A 16,549-nucleotide genomic window follows, 5' to 3' on the forward strand; every position below is an offset into this window, starting at 1 on the left:
ACAACTAACACTGCAGATCTTGATAACACGCTACCTCTTAAGAACATGCGTGCAAACTTCATGCTTTCAACGCGATTATTTCGACATCGTATTTTTTGAAAAGTGTTCTCACAACTTGGAGTTGAATCAATCGATCTGAAAATTCCCAGCGTTAGTTATTCTCACAATATCTAGTAATAGGAATATAGGAATTTTGATTTGAACCATTATTATTAATTCTAACTAAAAGAAACAAATTAGAAAACTCACAAAGCCCAATTGATTCTAAGGAAAATATCATGTTTACCGCAAGCGACGAAAAAACTTCGTTTTGGAGAGAAGATCATAATTTAGATGTATAAACATATATAAATAAATAAAAAATTGGAATTCACTCCAAAGTATGATGGTATTTTTCTTGTGTATCTCGTCAATGCAGGAGACTTTTACTTCGGCCAACTACCTGAAGAATTTCAAAAATTTGTTTTTGTATGTGGAGTACGTGTCAAAATAAAAATTCCGGGGTATTGAGACTGAAAGCAAATGTCGGTTAATATACAGTTTTCTTGAAAAGTCATTCAGCACGTTCCAATAGAACCTCTGAAGTATTTGATTCTCCATTTGATTGCTTATTTTTTGGCGTATCTATACATACCGCCAAGCCAATGGAAACAATGCATCATATATTTTAATAAAAAATTCAGATACATCAAAGCGGTAAAAATTGAAAACTGAAAACACCGCCAACTAGCCCCGGTCTCCCCTACTCATTACTGAAATACATGTTTTGCTATGAGAGAAATATGTTGTTTTTTGTTCATTCTCACTTCCCAGGCTCCACTTTCAAATGTCAAATTTCTAGTTAAAGAAAATTAGGCTTACAATTAAAAAATTAATTCACTCTAGGTTACGTTCGGCTTCCGCGGTAATCTTCTTAGCAAGTGACTGGCGATTTACCTCAATTCCACTAGACCAGCAGGGCGAATCTAACAGTATGAGGGGGTACTACAGTACACCAGTCCGCGACCGCCCTGCAGTTATGAAGTCAAAATTAGCAAACATCATTTTATAACACGTTCAACCGCCCGATCACGGGCAGAGACATCGGCATCAGTCAGTGTGGGGAACTTTTTCTGAACAGCACTGACCACCCAACGTGATAAATCACCCACTTGGCTCGCGCTAAGTCGAAAACCTTGTCCCGTAGGCTTATAGTTGAATTAGTTATGCCACAAGGGCCGTCCATGCCTGCCGGCTGCTGTTCGATATCTACTGCTTCTCGCTTCTGAATTCGCCGACCGGACGGTGATGGCCGAAAAAAATCATCGCGTGCCTTTGGAATTTGCCGACCGTTTGGAGTTAAAGTTTTGGTTCAATTGATGGGAAGGAGCATTAAGTAGTTTCGATCTGCTAGTGCAGAGGTAGTCTAGAAAATTTACGGGACACATCTGAACACATCGGAACGACGCCGCACTGGTTTAGATCTGATGAAAGCAGAATGATGGGTTGCGGTATCTTTGGTCTGGCTCAGGTGTTTTCAACTGCTGATGGTTCTTTCATCTGATCGCAGCCTCACGATCAATAAAGCAGCGACTGTCCGTCGGAAGAGCGGCCGGTGGACAACCTTTTAGCTTTTTACGAGCGGCGTGTCATCAGATCATAATCGTAAATGTGATCGTCTGCTTTTGAGGCCGGATCAGTCGATTGAAATCTTTTACCGTCCCAGCCCCCCTCCCTATAGTGTCACCACGGTGATGGACCGGGGTCGTAAATTTTTCGCATTCCACATTGCGCCTGGTGACAGTATCGGTGCCGGTCATTGCTTCCTTTTCCTGTGGTCCATTAGGGATAATACTGATCTGAGTACTGGAGCGTGAGGAGCATAACCGCGTGAGGATTGAATTCGATGACGAATCAATTTAATAGGGATGTGGGGCTCATAGCATATGCGGGAAGATTCAATTCTTTGCTTTAATTTGAAGGAATCATCTGCCCAATCGCATCGAATGCTTGTGGATATAAAAAATATTTAAAGAAAAACTGAAATTGTCAATGTTCACCGCTACCATCAACCCCTAATCAAATTGCACCGTGCTTTGCGTAAAAAAGGTCAGGGTATGAGAAGCCCCCAGACACTCAACTGGGAGGTGCCACCTCATCCCGCTAATTCACCAGTCCTGGCCCCTTCCGATTATCATCTGTTTTCATCGATGGGTCACGCGCTCCGAGAACAGCACTTCGATTCTTACGAAAACGCCCGACGTTGACGAGTGTATGAAACCATTTTCATATCAAATTTTCGAACGATATTATCAAATTAAATTTGAACTACGATAAAAAATGTAATTCCAGGCAAAAAGTTGAAAATAAAAGTTATATTTACATTTTCATTTCCATAGGGCCTTTTAGTCATTTTCAGGTTGCGCAAGAAGCATCATCAAGTTTTAATAAAGGACAGGCATGGAATTTTTGTTAGGATCGTCATTCATTTTGTTTAATAGTAGAGGGTATATACATTAGAGTGGGACATGATTATATAAAAAAAATTTGCTCCGAGAATCTTTTCGGGCTCCATTTGGGTCCTAGAATAACTGTGCAAATTCTTAGCTCGGTCAGTGAAACTATATTTTTGCGCCGACGGTACACATGGTATTTTATATGGGGAAATCTACTTTTACAACATAATTCATCCAAGAGTCGCCCAGTGCCTCCTAAAAATAAATCGATATGATATTTTTGTAGGAAATTTATCAAGGAAGAAATGTCTCGAAGACCGCAAAACAATTTGACGATTGTGGAAAAAATTATTTAGCCAAAATCGACTGATGCTCTGAAGATAGATGAAAATTTCAATTTACGATCGAATTATGTACAAAATTTTTAACTTTCTCTTATTGAGTAGAAAAGAAGCCTCAATTTATACCTCAAAACTTTTGTGACGTGACTAAACAGGTCAGATCATTGAAAGCTAATTACATAACTTTAATAAATTTAGATCCACCCTACTCACTATTTAAAATAATCGAAATGTCTTGTGGAGTACAAAATTTAATCGTGAAAAGAAACTATATCTTTTATATTGTACACCGTGGGGGTTATTTTAATTATTTGAGCAAGAGTCAATTCATTAAAAACAGATTTTTAATAGAACTTTTGCAGTTTTTATTTGTTACTCATGACTTTTCAACGATAATAGTTAGATTGGTGCCACAATGAAAAAAATTAGTTGCCCTAAAATATAAATAACACAATTGTTCTAAGAAACATTAAACAACTCTAAACCTTGATTTTAAATTTTTAAAATGAAAAGTATGACGGATACAGTTTGTATGTCTTCAAAAAACTTTTCTAAAATTTGTGGTTCTACAACTTCACTGAAGATCTTATGGCTCTATCCAGAATGAATAAAAAGTTAATTGAGCGTGGTAAAATTAGAATCACCCTAACTGTTAGTAAAAACAAGGGGCTCACGAGCTACGAAAACTTTCCCAAAGACATAAAAGGGTTATATTTTTTAGTATTAGTAAAAACTTATAGTTCCTCCTAAATTTGCATTCTGGACCTTTGTGTATAGGCTTAAATGGCAGATAGTACCGTCTTTACGCAGGGGCACAATGGGCCCAGGCCAGGCGCCCCAAGATTTTGGGCCCCGCGATGAGGATAGGCGCATAAAATCATACTGACAGCACTACCATGAAAACTTTAAAAGAAGAGAGCGGACCAATCTTTGTTTCAAAAACCTGTTTTAATCCACCTAGTGGTGCAATTGTGCCTTTCTCATTTACTCAAACAATGATTTAATGCCTGGCTACGTTCAAAATAACATTGTGGAAATATCTAGTACATTCTTATTACCCTTGATAAGCATATATAAGTGCACAACTATCACGAACCTAATAAGCAACATGTCGACGCTGACACACTTGAAACAAACAAAAATATAATATTTTATTAGTTTAATCAGCTCGAGTTCAATGTTGTATTCATGTTAACATATTTTGATATGCGGGGTAGTGGGGGTCCAACATCCAACTGCATTTTATACCATACATTTGAAATTAGGTTAGTTAAAATTGGTTCAGTCATCATCGAAGTGGCTTTAGTTCTGGAATATGCCCAATGGACAATGTATTCCAATAATCTTTGATTCGCCATCAGCGATCTAGGCCTGCGAATCGAAGTAATTTAATGTGCATTTCAATAGATTTTTAACCTATGAGGTATTACTATTGTATCGGTTCATATGAGAAATTCCTATGTGACCGCAATAACCAAACTGTTACTCTGGAACCATAAGTCAGAACTGAATGAAATTCAATAGCAGTCAATGGGAGTATTATACCTTTTATTTGAGCTGAAATTTGTAAAAATCGGTTAAGATTTTGCTATAACATATGTGTGACATTAGTTTAGGAACTTAGCGAGTTCCCCGGAGGCATCAATATCACTCATAGGTGGCCAATGTGGTCAAAGCTATTTTGATTGGTCATTTATGATCTAGAGCCGCAAATCCAAGTAATGTTGAACGTATTTGATTACGTATAACATAATTCGGACATCATAGGGTTACCAGTTTATATGAGAAATTACTGTGTGACCGCACTCTTCAACCCGTTGCTCCGGAACCAGAAGTCCGATCAACTAAAAATTCAACAGCCTCTTCTGGGAGCACCCTTCAGATGAAACTAAGTTTGTGCAAATCGGCTCAGCCGTCTCTGAGAAAATTGAGTGACTTTATTTGACACACACATACATACACACATACATACGCACACACAGACATCTCGATCTCGACGAACTGAATCGAATGGTATATGACACTCGGCCATCCGAGCCTCGGTTGAAAAATCGATTTTTGGAGTGATTGCATAGCCTTTCTTTATATGAGAAAGGCAAAAATAGTTCGATGAGCATTTTTGGATTAATATACTGATAACAAGTAGAATATTCTTTAACTGCTGATTTCAGTTTCGGTTAAACCAGATTAATGTCAGACGCAAAGATAAACAATATGTCACGGTGACATATACTAGATCAACCAAAGAATCGTTATTCCATATCCTGCAAGAAACGCGGCTTGAAGAAGAATCTAATGGCATTTTCGTTTTTACCGTGCATTACACCGGTGTAGTCGGTACTACACTCATTCAAACTTGGGTGGCTCTTTATTGTACTACAGGAGTGTAGCACCAAGAAAATACGAAAACGCTATAAATCATCTGAAAGAGATTCGGGATTTCAAAGCCCTGTGTTTTCGAGGTGAAATGTTTATTGAAAGATAAAATATAGCTTTACCGTAGCCACATTATATTCAGTTTCATCACATCAGGAAGGTGGTACTGCTCAATTTGTTAAGAAAAACTCTTTTGTAAGTCCCATAGTTTAAAAATAGGGATCAGTAAAAATTGACAGATTCGTTTAAAGGCATCTTCGTGTTGAAATGTTGTAACCAATGCATAATTTTAACAGTTGAGTTTTATTGGCATACTGTTACTTGGTTTTCGTAGATATGCGTAGTGTTATATCAGCACTATTATAAAGCGCGGTTGAACGAAGCAGACAAACGAATCGTCGGTACATGTACTTCTGATTTCAATTAGCTCCGTCCGAAGTAAAACGCGCCAAACCGAGTGGTATTGATGAAGTTCATATCGTGCGTACTTCTAGTGTATTAGATATTCTTTACGACCAAAAGTTGTCCTCAAAATTATTGCACTATGTAGAAGCCGCGACCAAAGATTGATTCATTATCCAATTTAGGAAAAAGATTCAGTTTGTGATATGTAATATTTCAAAACAATTTTGAATGGTACTCATAAACTTTTACACAGTAGTGTCTGTAACTTCCCTCACAGCTATCTTCTACTTTTATTAAATTTTAATGTTTAATTCTTAGCAAAACTTTTAGCTGATGCTTCGTAATTGTCCAGTATCTTTCAATTTACTGAAGTTCCGGGCAGTTTCGCGTATTTCAGTCTTTGGACATAACATTTCTTTTGATTACTTTATACAATTTAGAACTGATTTTACATAACGCACTAAGTTAAATCAGGCCACAACACCGGAAAACCACAGTCTTGTCTAAAAGAGGTAGTAAACGTTTGTGAAGGCACTCTTCGTGAGAAGTTACTTGCCCTGGTTCAAAATCTCAGTTATGACTTAAACCTGACCTCTTTTGCTGCAACTGCAGATTGCTAGCTAGACCAAAAAGATCCTGACCAACCTCGAATTATTGTTTGTTTGTATTGTTCAATGATATTAAATCTATCTCTGGCAGTAAATATCAAGCACTCTCGAAACTGTGGTATTCAGTGGCGTAGCCAAGGGGGGGTTTTGGGGGTTAAAACCCCCTCCAAACCAAACTATTTGAATTGAAGAAAAAAAAGTTTGATGCTCACTAGTTTATTAAATATTCAAATAATAATTTTGGAAGTTTATTATCTGATCCTTACATTGAGAACCTAATGTTTTAAACGTTATGGGGAGTTTTTGTAAATTGTGAGAATAGGATTTTATAACTAATATTTTAGTGAGGATCCGATAGTTGATAAATCATGTAAATATCAAGCAAAATAGCACAATGAAAACGCCTACATAGAAACTGATGAAAAATGGCGTTTTACGCTTGTCTCCAACAGGTCAGCATCGTTTTTTATGTGCATTTTATTTTTTTGGGTTATCACTTATATAAAGTGCCACTAGCTAAGATTGGTAATAAAAAAAATTGAAATTTTTTCACGTTTTTCGCTATTTATGATGTACATTTGGGTATCGAATTGAATGGCGCCAAGATTCCATAATTTGGAAACCATCCGTTTTTGGAGGTTTAGTATTTAGCAGCATAATTTTGTTGATTAATTTTTCCAGTTAGTTGCATTACAAATTCCATTCAAATTTAGTTCGAGACTTAGTGTCTTCAGCAAAGTTTTCAAGAATGTTATTGCAAATAGCTTGGTTGAAGATATGAATGCAACCCGTATTTGTGCATTATAGGCCATATTGCACTACGAATTCCCTTACTAACGATTGTAGGCGACAACAAAAAATTTGGGAGAACATATTGTAGATAACGTTTACTATCCTAGTATGCAAAAGTGACTTCAACGCCACTTTGGTCAAATTTAACTTTTTCGTATTTTTAAGTTCAAAATTCGCATCTTTCAGTGCAAATGACTTCAAATAAAAATAAAAAATAACCTGTTGAAATGCGAAAAGCAAAGTGGCGAAAGCATGCTTTTACCCGCACCATGCTAGATTTGAAAATTGATTTCCTAAAAAATATACTCGATGTCATTTACGTCACCTTTGCATACAAGGGCAGTTCAGTAATGTGATTAATCGGTAATTAGTTGCGAAAATCTCGCCCAACACCATTTTTATAAATGGGACATACTACTCCCTACATCCTATACTTCGGTAAAATCTTCTCCTTCCAGATCATTAAAAGTACCCAGTGGAGTGCTCTAGCCAATTCCTCTACTTTGTGTTTGAGTAGCTCACATGACAGTTGATCATTGCCAGCGGTTCAACCGTCCTATTTTTTCATGAATCTTAGATAGATCCGGAATCTGTCATCGACTGCGCGCGTCTCCAAGCTGATTCTTGCAATACTCTTGTCGTCTACTGCTTTGCTATTTAGGTGTTCATCATAATATACTTATCAATCGTGAGAATTTCTGCACATTATTTATAAGGTGTACAGACTATCCGGTTTATACATAACCGATAACCGGTTTATACAATGCCCCCGGCCTATCAGGATGTTTATGTCACCGATGACGAGCTTAACATTCCGCCATAGGCAGCTATCATAGACATGCTCTAGTCGAAGATATGACCTTTGATCCACACTACACATATCCTTTCGCTGATCGTCTGCCACTTGATCACGCGTTGGCGCATTTTGCCCAGCTCTTGTGCCGTGGCTCGATCCCCGCATTTCCACACCTTCTGCCCCGTCTATCAAAGCTCCTCCAATGCTACGGTTTCGAAGTTGCGAGATTTCAACTCATCCTTTTCTGCTTGATTGTTAGTAATGTGGTGTTTTTGGGCCACTCGTTGAACTTGACCTAACCTGTCTCGTAGTCCGCCACCCAACATGACTGACACCTGCGATAGGTATTTAGTTCTGCCTACGGTAGGGTTATAGCGCCCATGCCAGCTCACACCATCCCATTTCGCTATTACTGCAGACACGGTAGTACCCAGTCGATAGCGGCCTACAGATTAAATGTCATCAATAGACCCGCCAACATTTTTGAAAAATCTAAGATTTTCGTAAAAACCCCCTCCAAACCAAATTCCTGGCTACGCCACTGGTGGTATTCTCTACCACGAGTCGTTTGTTGCATTTGTGCTGGGATCATTTAGAATTCATGCGATGCGTGAGCTGAATTCTCAAAAGTTTCCTTAACTAACATTTCTTGTTATGTTAATTTATAGAAAAAACCAGTAATTTCTCAAATTTTACAAAATAATTTCACCAAATTTACGGAATATGAACATTACATGTTAAACTGTATTTCAACTATATATGGTTATTCTGCGTTGTTCTGAGAAAGACTTGTGGTGCAATAGTTTTGAGGATAACATTAAGAGTGGGAAACCCTAAAAATCAGAAGAAAGTATGAGCCCACAAAAATCAAATTAGATATTATGAATTATTCCCAAATTTTATTAGCATTTAATGTTTCAACAAGCCTTATACTTCACCGGTAGATTTCTAAACTAGTAATGTTCGCCCATCTATCAATGAAGATTGGCATCTTTTGACATACAGGGTGTTTGGTTCATGAGTAAGAATCTCTCGAGGGGTGATTTACTGTCATATTTGGAGAAAAAAATCGTTCTACACATACTATCAAATCTCAACCGTTACAGAGTTATTGAACTTTTTGTGTAAAAAAACTTGTTTATCCTCTAACACCTCTAACTCAAAAAGTATATCTCGTATTTTAAATCTTTTGGTGCCATTGGAAAGGTGAGAAAATTTTCTATTGAATAATGTTCTCATATCTTTCAGTTAATTAGTTTTAATTACCTTTCAGTTGTAAAGTATTTGAAAGTTAGTGTTTTTGATGAAGTTTTTGTTAATTTTCTCAAAATAATGAATTATTATTATAGCAATATCTATTATCCAAAAGTTGGGTTTGAGTACGATCCATAATTTGTTCTTCAACATAATATTCCTATTTCTTCTCGTTTCCTTGTAATTTCACTTCTAAACTTTTCCTGTAATTGACTTGCAAGTTCTTAAAAGACTCTAATCTAAAAAATATGCTTGATATCGCTATTACCAGAGTTTCATTGGAAAGCTGAGAAATTTTCCTTTCGATGTATGTACAAATATCTTTTAGTTAAGTGTACTAAATGACTTTTTACTAGTAAAATAACTCAAAATTTGCGTTTTTGGTGATTTTTGAAATTATTCTAATTATTAATCAACTAAATTTATCGTCACTATTGTTCATTTGGTGCCCCGAAATATTCTCTACAACTTGTTATTTGACACTTTATCCCTATCGCTTTTCATTTCGCTGCAATTCAATAGTTAACACAGCATTACCTCATCACAAATGCAGTGGGTTCGATGAAATGATGAATGATATGAAACGAGAAGATAAAAATGATTTTGTTTCGAAACTAAAAGAGATAATTGAATGGAGTCAAAGGTAGAATTGTACAACTAGCTGGGATGCATTAATTCTATGATAATAATGGTGAAGTTTATTATTTACTATTTTAAGGAAATAACGAAAATGCTAATAATAACACTAACTTTAAACTAATTAACTTCTAAAAGAACACTAAATTCACTTAACTGAAAGGTATTAATACATCTGCAAAATTTTCCTGGCTTTCGAATGAAAATAAGAATAGGTACAATAAGCAGGGTTGCCACTATTTTTCAAAGAATATCTGGCAGACCAACTAAAAATGTCTGACAAAATCTGTCAGTTGACAGCGACTTTACTTTCATCGAAATTTATCAGTGGATTTTTGTTAAATTTTAGAAATTATGACTCAAATTTCCAAAACTTATGTGCAACAACTTCTATAATCTAAAAATCAAGCAGAACGAGAAGTCTTTTTGTCTGGAAGCTGCCAAAATCGCCGGCGTCAGCGGTAAAACATGATGATGAGTTATGTTCCATCAATGACCATGCGGTTTACTTGGGTGCAACGCCCAACTCCTACTTAGCATAAGGCAAAAGACTCTTCACATTTTCTTTCGACCATGTACATATGAGCCTGCCTAGTCCTAGTTTTCCGTTTCAAGTTTATAACTGAATCGCTCTAGAATACCTATCCGTCTTTCAAATTAATTGCTTTCGTTTCTCTTAGTCTCAAATTTGCCGAGAATAGCCAACAAAATCGATACAAAAAAACTTTATTGCTCCAGACAAATCTAGCATAATGGTAACCGCGGTGGGGTGTAACGTAGAATTCAAAATATCTGGAAAAATCTGCCAAATTTAAAAAATCTGGCGAAATGTCTGGCTTGAACGAAAGTCTGTTCAGTTGGAAAAAATCTGGAAGATTCCAGATAAATCTGGAACATTGGCAACGCTGACAATAAGTGCCATACTTTTTCAATAAGAGCTAGTATTAGTGAATATGAGATAAAAATATCCAAGTTCAATAACCCAAACACATGAAAACAAGACAAGATAAGTGTATCATGCCAAAGAACAAATTATACAACTTTTCAAGACTAACAATTTGAATTATTAAAATAGTGATGTTATCTATTAAGATTTTCGCGAAGTGAACGAAAAATCGATCAAAATTGTTAAATTTTAAATAAATTACTGTGAAAAGATTACTTAACCTCATTAGCTGAAACATTTGAGGACATTTTTCAGAGGAAAATTTTCTCATCTATCGAATGGATCTAAAAGATTTGAAATACAAAGTATATTTTTTGAGTTAGAGCTATTTTAAGAAATAAGTTTTTAACACAAAAAGTTCAATAACTTAGTAACGGTTGAGATTTCATGATATGTGTAGAACGATTTTTTTCTCCAAATATGACAGTCAATCATCCCTCGTGAGGTTCTTAACCATGAACCAAACACCCTGTACATAATAGATGTTGCAATATTAAGGCAGTTATATATAGTCGAGCGCATTGTTTAGGAAAATAACCTTCAACGCATCATGAAGTACGAAGAATTCTGTTCAACTATAGCGGCTTCGTGAAAATATGGGTACTCACGTCGAATTTTCATTACGCTCAAACACGAGTATTTCACCTTTTTCAGACAATTTCCCATGCCCCATCAAAAGGAAATAACTGAATTATAACAACTGGAGTTAATTATTTCAAAAGTATTTTGTAACAGAACCTGTTATAAATCCGTCTGGTTAGTTGTTTACCCCTGGAACGTTGCACCTCCCGATCAGAAGGGCATAACTGATTTATAACACCTGGAGTTATTTATTTCAAAAATATTTTGAAACAGAAAACGTTATAAATCCGGCTGGTTAGTTGCTAAAATAACAAAAAATAAAACAAAAACCTGGCAAATGGTAACAAATTTGTAACAAAATTTGATATGATTTTATCAAAGTTAAAACTAAATGAGATATAATTTGTTCCAGAAGTATATACGTCCTCTGTGAGAGAACTGTATTAGATATAATCATCTAATGACAGTGACCTAGTAACAAACGATCAATTCATAAATTGATGGTCTCATAATAGATTATGTTATAAAATTGATATTAAAGAAAACGGTCCGCAATCCACTTCCAATTCCGTTTTATGAATATAACTTCAGTTGTTATAAATATCAACCATAGTTATAATAGTGTTATTGTTTTGTTATGCTCTTCTGATCGGGTTGTGGTTTCCACCTTAGAACGTTGCACTGGGGTATAAATGTACCCCACGCGTTCAATTGCAACTGTCGCAGGTAAAAATGCAAGCAAAAAAAGTATAATACATCATTTTCTTCGTTTTTTAATTGCGAAAGCAGCTGTGTAAGTGACAGTACGGAATTTATTGAATCAATGACACATAAATTGGTTTAAACAAAAAGTGAAAAATTGCGGTTTTGACTTTTTGCACAAAAATTACTATAACTTTGCGAATTTTTAACTGATTTGAAAAAAATCAAATGATTCAAAAAGTTGAAAGAATGGTCTAGAAACGAAATAAAATGGAATTTCGATATTTTTAAAAAAGTGCAATTATTTGGAAGAGTAGTACAATGGTAACACGCAACGTTACTGTTACAGCAGTTACTGTGTGAAAATTATACTTGCGAGCCATTGTTTTGAAAAACTATAAAAAATAAACAATAAAGCAATAAAAATCAGCAAAAATGAGAACGATTTTTTTACTACCTCAAAATTAAATTAAATTAATTGAATGAATGATTAAAAACGATTTTATAACACTATTTGTCACTTATGTAGTAAAACAACCAGTATTTAAACTGGTATTGCCACAAGTCACATTTGCACGGACAGAACGAAACCCGAGGAAACCCTAACAGCAACCGTACACTGGGGTACAAATATACCCCACGTCAACTTTGATACCTGCTCCCACGAAAGCTATAAGTAAACTGGCTATACCACCTTTTTCCACTCTTACTAGGAACTCTAAATTGAATTATGATTAGTGTCCCTGGTTAATAAATGCCGAATTCTCGTCTTCACACGTCTCCAAAGAAGACGTGGGGTACATTTGTACCCCAGTGCAACATTCTAGGGTTAAAATAACAAAAAAAATAAAAAAAAACTGGTGAAAGATAACAAAACTGTAACAAAATTTGATTTGATTTTATCAAAGTTAAAACTAAATGAGATATATTTTTTATTGCAACCTCTGTGAGAAATTATATTAAAACTGTATTAGATATAATCATCTAATGACAGTGATCTAGTAACAAACGATCTATTCATTAATTGATAGTTTCATAACAGATTACGTTATAATATTGATAGTATAGAAGACTGTCCGCATTCTACTTTCAATTCCGTTATCTGAATAATAACCCCAGTTGTTATAAATATCAACCATAGTTATAATTGTGTTATTGTTTTGTTATGCTCTTTTGGTCGGGTGCCTCCACGCGAGTCTAAGTCAATTCGTCGCTGTTGTGCTATCTTATGACAAACGCCATTTTGGGGCAAACTGAATTGGATATGCCACATTACTTGTCTGAAAAATCTCTCTATTGAAGTTTTAGATATTTTTATATGTAAAAATGTCTGGGGAACACAATGGCATAAAAATTTTCGAAAGAAAAATATACGAGTTGCGAGAAAAACACAGTTTAAGTTTTTAACTGGAAATATAGCATATTTGGCAACACTGTAACCAAAAGTTACTATTTTTATAGATTCCCTGATTCATATCCTTCAAAATGCATCTAACCGATTGTTTATGGACCAAATTAAACCAAAGATAAGAATAAAAATTAAAAATTTTTTAACTGTCTTCTTTGGATTGTTTATACCGTTTATAAATTTCAAGATATTCAATCTCAAACTTTAAAAATCATTTTTCTCGAAATGTGCTAAATGGCGCTTGTCATAAGGTAGCACAACAGCGACGAATTGATAACATTTGATCCTTAAACCGTCAACGACTGGGTGCTATCAGCCGTCGTCAGACAGTTCATCTGAGACCAGTCCCAGAACGATTTTAATCTGAGTAATATCGATTATCACGGATCGATAAATACAGGAAATTCGCCTTGTATGCATTTACAAATCTAATTTCAAGTTCCGTTATTGATAGCACACTCATGGTTCTCAATACCTTATACTTCCTTTGAATGGTCGTTATTATCACTTGTTTACGCGTATTTTACAAACAATCCAATGTGAGGAATAGAAAATATTTTCCTTGATTTATAATATTTTGCGCTATCATAACTATTTGGCTATGTTTCGTGTTATCACTCAGTGTTTTCAACTCAATACATAAATATATCGTGGAGAATAACGAAATCTGTTGCCAACAATAGTGAGCCGGTCAATTACGCAGATAAGAATAACTTTCCTAGGCAAAATTCCCACAGTCAGTAGTTTGGAGTTCAAATTTCCTTTGTTTTGAAAACACAGGATAATCTCGGTATCCGGCTACCCAGAGTTTTAAAAAACACCTCAAAAACTAAATAAGATCTTTTCTTTTTCGAGTGATAATGAACTCGACGACTAACTAGACAACTACATAATAAACTATGTTTCACAGGTCACATTGCTTGCTTAGAGCAACCTTATACCCTTCTAAACCTACAACTCCGCGACACCTATGGAAGAGTCTGATCATTCGTCGTCCTTCCGTTAAGTAGGTGAACACTTCCCGTCTATCTCGTTCCTCATCCTTCCCCGTGAATGATGTTCCTCTCGAATCTTCGTGGCATGAGAGAAGAAACCCAGCGAAATAATTTTTTGCTTTCAAAGCTCACAAAACCATAAATTCGACGGAACTGTGTTTTCATAATTACATCTTCGAGCGTGCAACTGATTCCGATTGAATGTCTAATAGCTTTTCAACACTAACCGTTAATCGTTGAAATAATAAGTACCCTTACTATTTTCAGCAAGCGAAACAAACTAGCAACGCTCGTTCATATTTGAACACTTTCCAGTTTGGCTCCCAGTGCAACAAAGTTGCACACTGACATTCTGTAAGAATGACATCTATTAAACATGGTCTCGTAAAGTGAAATATGCCGTTTGCCAATGGGCAATTGCTAATCGTTACCACCATAACTTATGCCCGGTAAGCCGCTGCTTCGGCAAAGGTGCAGCTCTTTCGACTAGCGTCCAATGAATATTCCATAATCATAAATTATATCATAAAGTCCTACCCGTTTTGTACAAAAACTAGTGGGACACCACCGCAACTTTTGCAACCGCATCCCATAACGGTAATCATTAAAACCAATTAACTCACCTAGATTAATTGAAGCGTACGCAGGCGCGAGTTTTTTTTCAATGGCGTCCACTGCGCTCCGTAGTTCTACTGACATTCATTGGCTTGTTACTACAGGTCGTAAATAAAATCTGCGTGTGCTGATAAACATTCAACTATGGAAACACTTCAAAACAATTTTCTTTTATGTTCAGTTTTTCTTTTCAATCCAGCAACTCATGTAGCACTCAGCTGTTCAGTGGACACATTTAACTTAATGATGATCACTGTCGAATAAATTCAGGGTAATAAAACCCGGTGCCCACGCACGAATCGCTCCAATTTCGCCCCAAACCAAGATGGCGGAAACAGTTGCACGAGGGACGTTTAAACTGCACACATTAGACCGACTGTATTCTGATCATAAACCGGCAATTCCGTGAAAATACATTTCAGCAATAAAGTAATATCTCACAATATAGATAAATAATTCAATAAACACGGTATAATCACTTCTCTGGCAGCTTTCATTTGTTTCCCGGATTTTTTCGTCGTATTAGGTTTCATTTAAGCACTATCCACCATCTGTCAACGAGCCGCTAATCAGTAATCAGCTAACATAATCGGCAAACAATCAGCACCACGCTTATCGTGATGATATACGAACCCTCGTAAAAGCTCCCTACCCACTAGACGAAAGCTCCAACAAACAATCACTTCACAACGAATCAACGACACGAACACACATACGAACACCGTACGACCGAGAGGATTTCAACAACAACAACAAAAAGTTATCGTAAAAATCCGTCTTATCCCTCTCGATAACTTCTATCAACTAAAAGACTGGAGTGGCGCAACCTCGTGTCGAAGTCGCTGCCTCTTTTTTTCGATCGACAATCTCTCCTTCCATACCCGCTTCCTGTCTGGGGCGAAAAAGACACACACAAAAACGCTCTTGTTGACTCATTCTTACGCCCAGTAACCTCCAATTCAAAAGCACCCATCGCCTACCAATCCATCGCTCACCGTAGGTCTGGAGGTCCCCTAACAAGTCAACACCAACAAGCAAGCCGAAAGTCAAGTTTCACAGTCAGCAAACCCACTCAAGCGAAGGCAGGCAAGTACTCCCGCAAGGAGTGCCGGTCGGTAGGTGAAAAAAATGGTGCAGCGTGAAAGGAATACATACTACCTACTACTGGAAATCCGGCCATACGACCTATCCCTCGGTTTGATCCACTTACAAATGCAAGAAAGAGTACGAGTGTTCTTAAAAGAAAAATAAACACCACAAATGAAACTGGTTGGTAGAAAACTTCGTATATCGCGTTGTTGAGACAGCACGGATAAGCTAGCATGCGAAGGAAGAACATTGGCCCACTCGGAACGTGGTGAAATTGTATGTGGTTTTTTGGTTTTACACGACGAAATCATATCTATATTTTTCTATACTAAAATCCTTATTGCTTGAATTTTTTAAAGGCGGTATGCGTGATTTTATGAATAAATATGTATATGCCTATTTCGTACAAATAAACTCTTAGAACAAGTTTCATATGTGTATTAAAAATATTATAAATTGATGGCACTACCACTCGTTTCGGTTCTTTTATTATGCAAAAGCCTTTTTTTCATTGTGTCACTTTTATTCGCATTATTTTAATAAATCATTTAATTCCTCTTAATCAATCG

General features: G+C 36.1%; 1 protein-coding gene across 1 annotated transcript in view; it reads right to left on the reverse strand.

Annotated features, from left to right (window-relative positions):
* The window catches only part of LOC131683835 (GATA-binding factor A), a 155,456-nt gene extending 139,776 nt beyond the window's left edge, over positions 1-15,680 (reverse strand). The window contains exon 1 of the mRNA XM_058966175.1: positions 14,900-15,680. The gene's annotated coding sequence lies outside the window, so the exon portion shown is untranslated. The remainder of the gene's footprint in view (positions 1-14,899) is intronic.
* Between the last annotated feature and the right edge of the window lie 869 nt (positions 15,681-16,549).

The sequence above is a fragment of the Topomyia yanbarensis genome, chromosome 2 (assembly GCF_030247195.1).
Source record: "Topomyia yanbarensis strain Yona2022 chromosome 2, ASM3024719v1, whole genome shotgun sequence".
Classification (NCBI taxonomy): domain Eukaryota; kingdom Metazoa; phylum Arthropoda; class Insecta; order Diptera; family Culicidae; genus Topomyia; species Topomyia yanbarensis.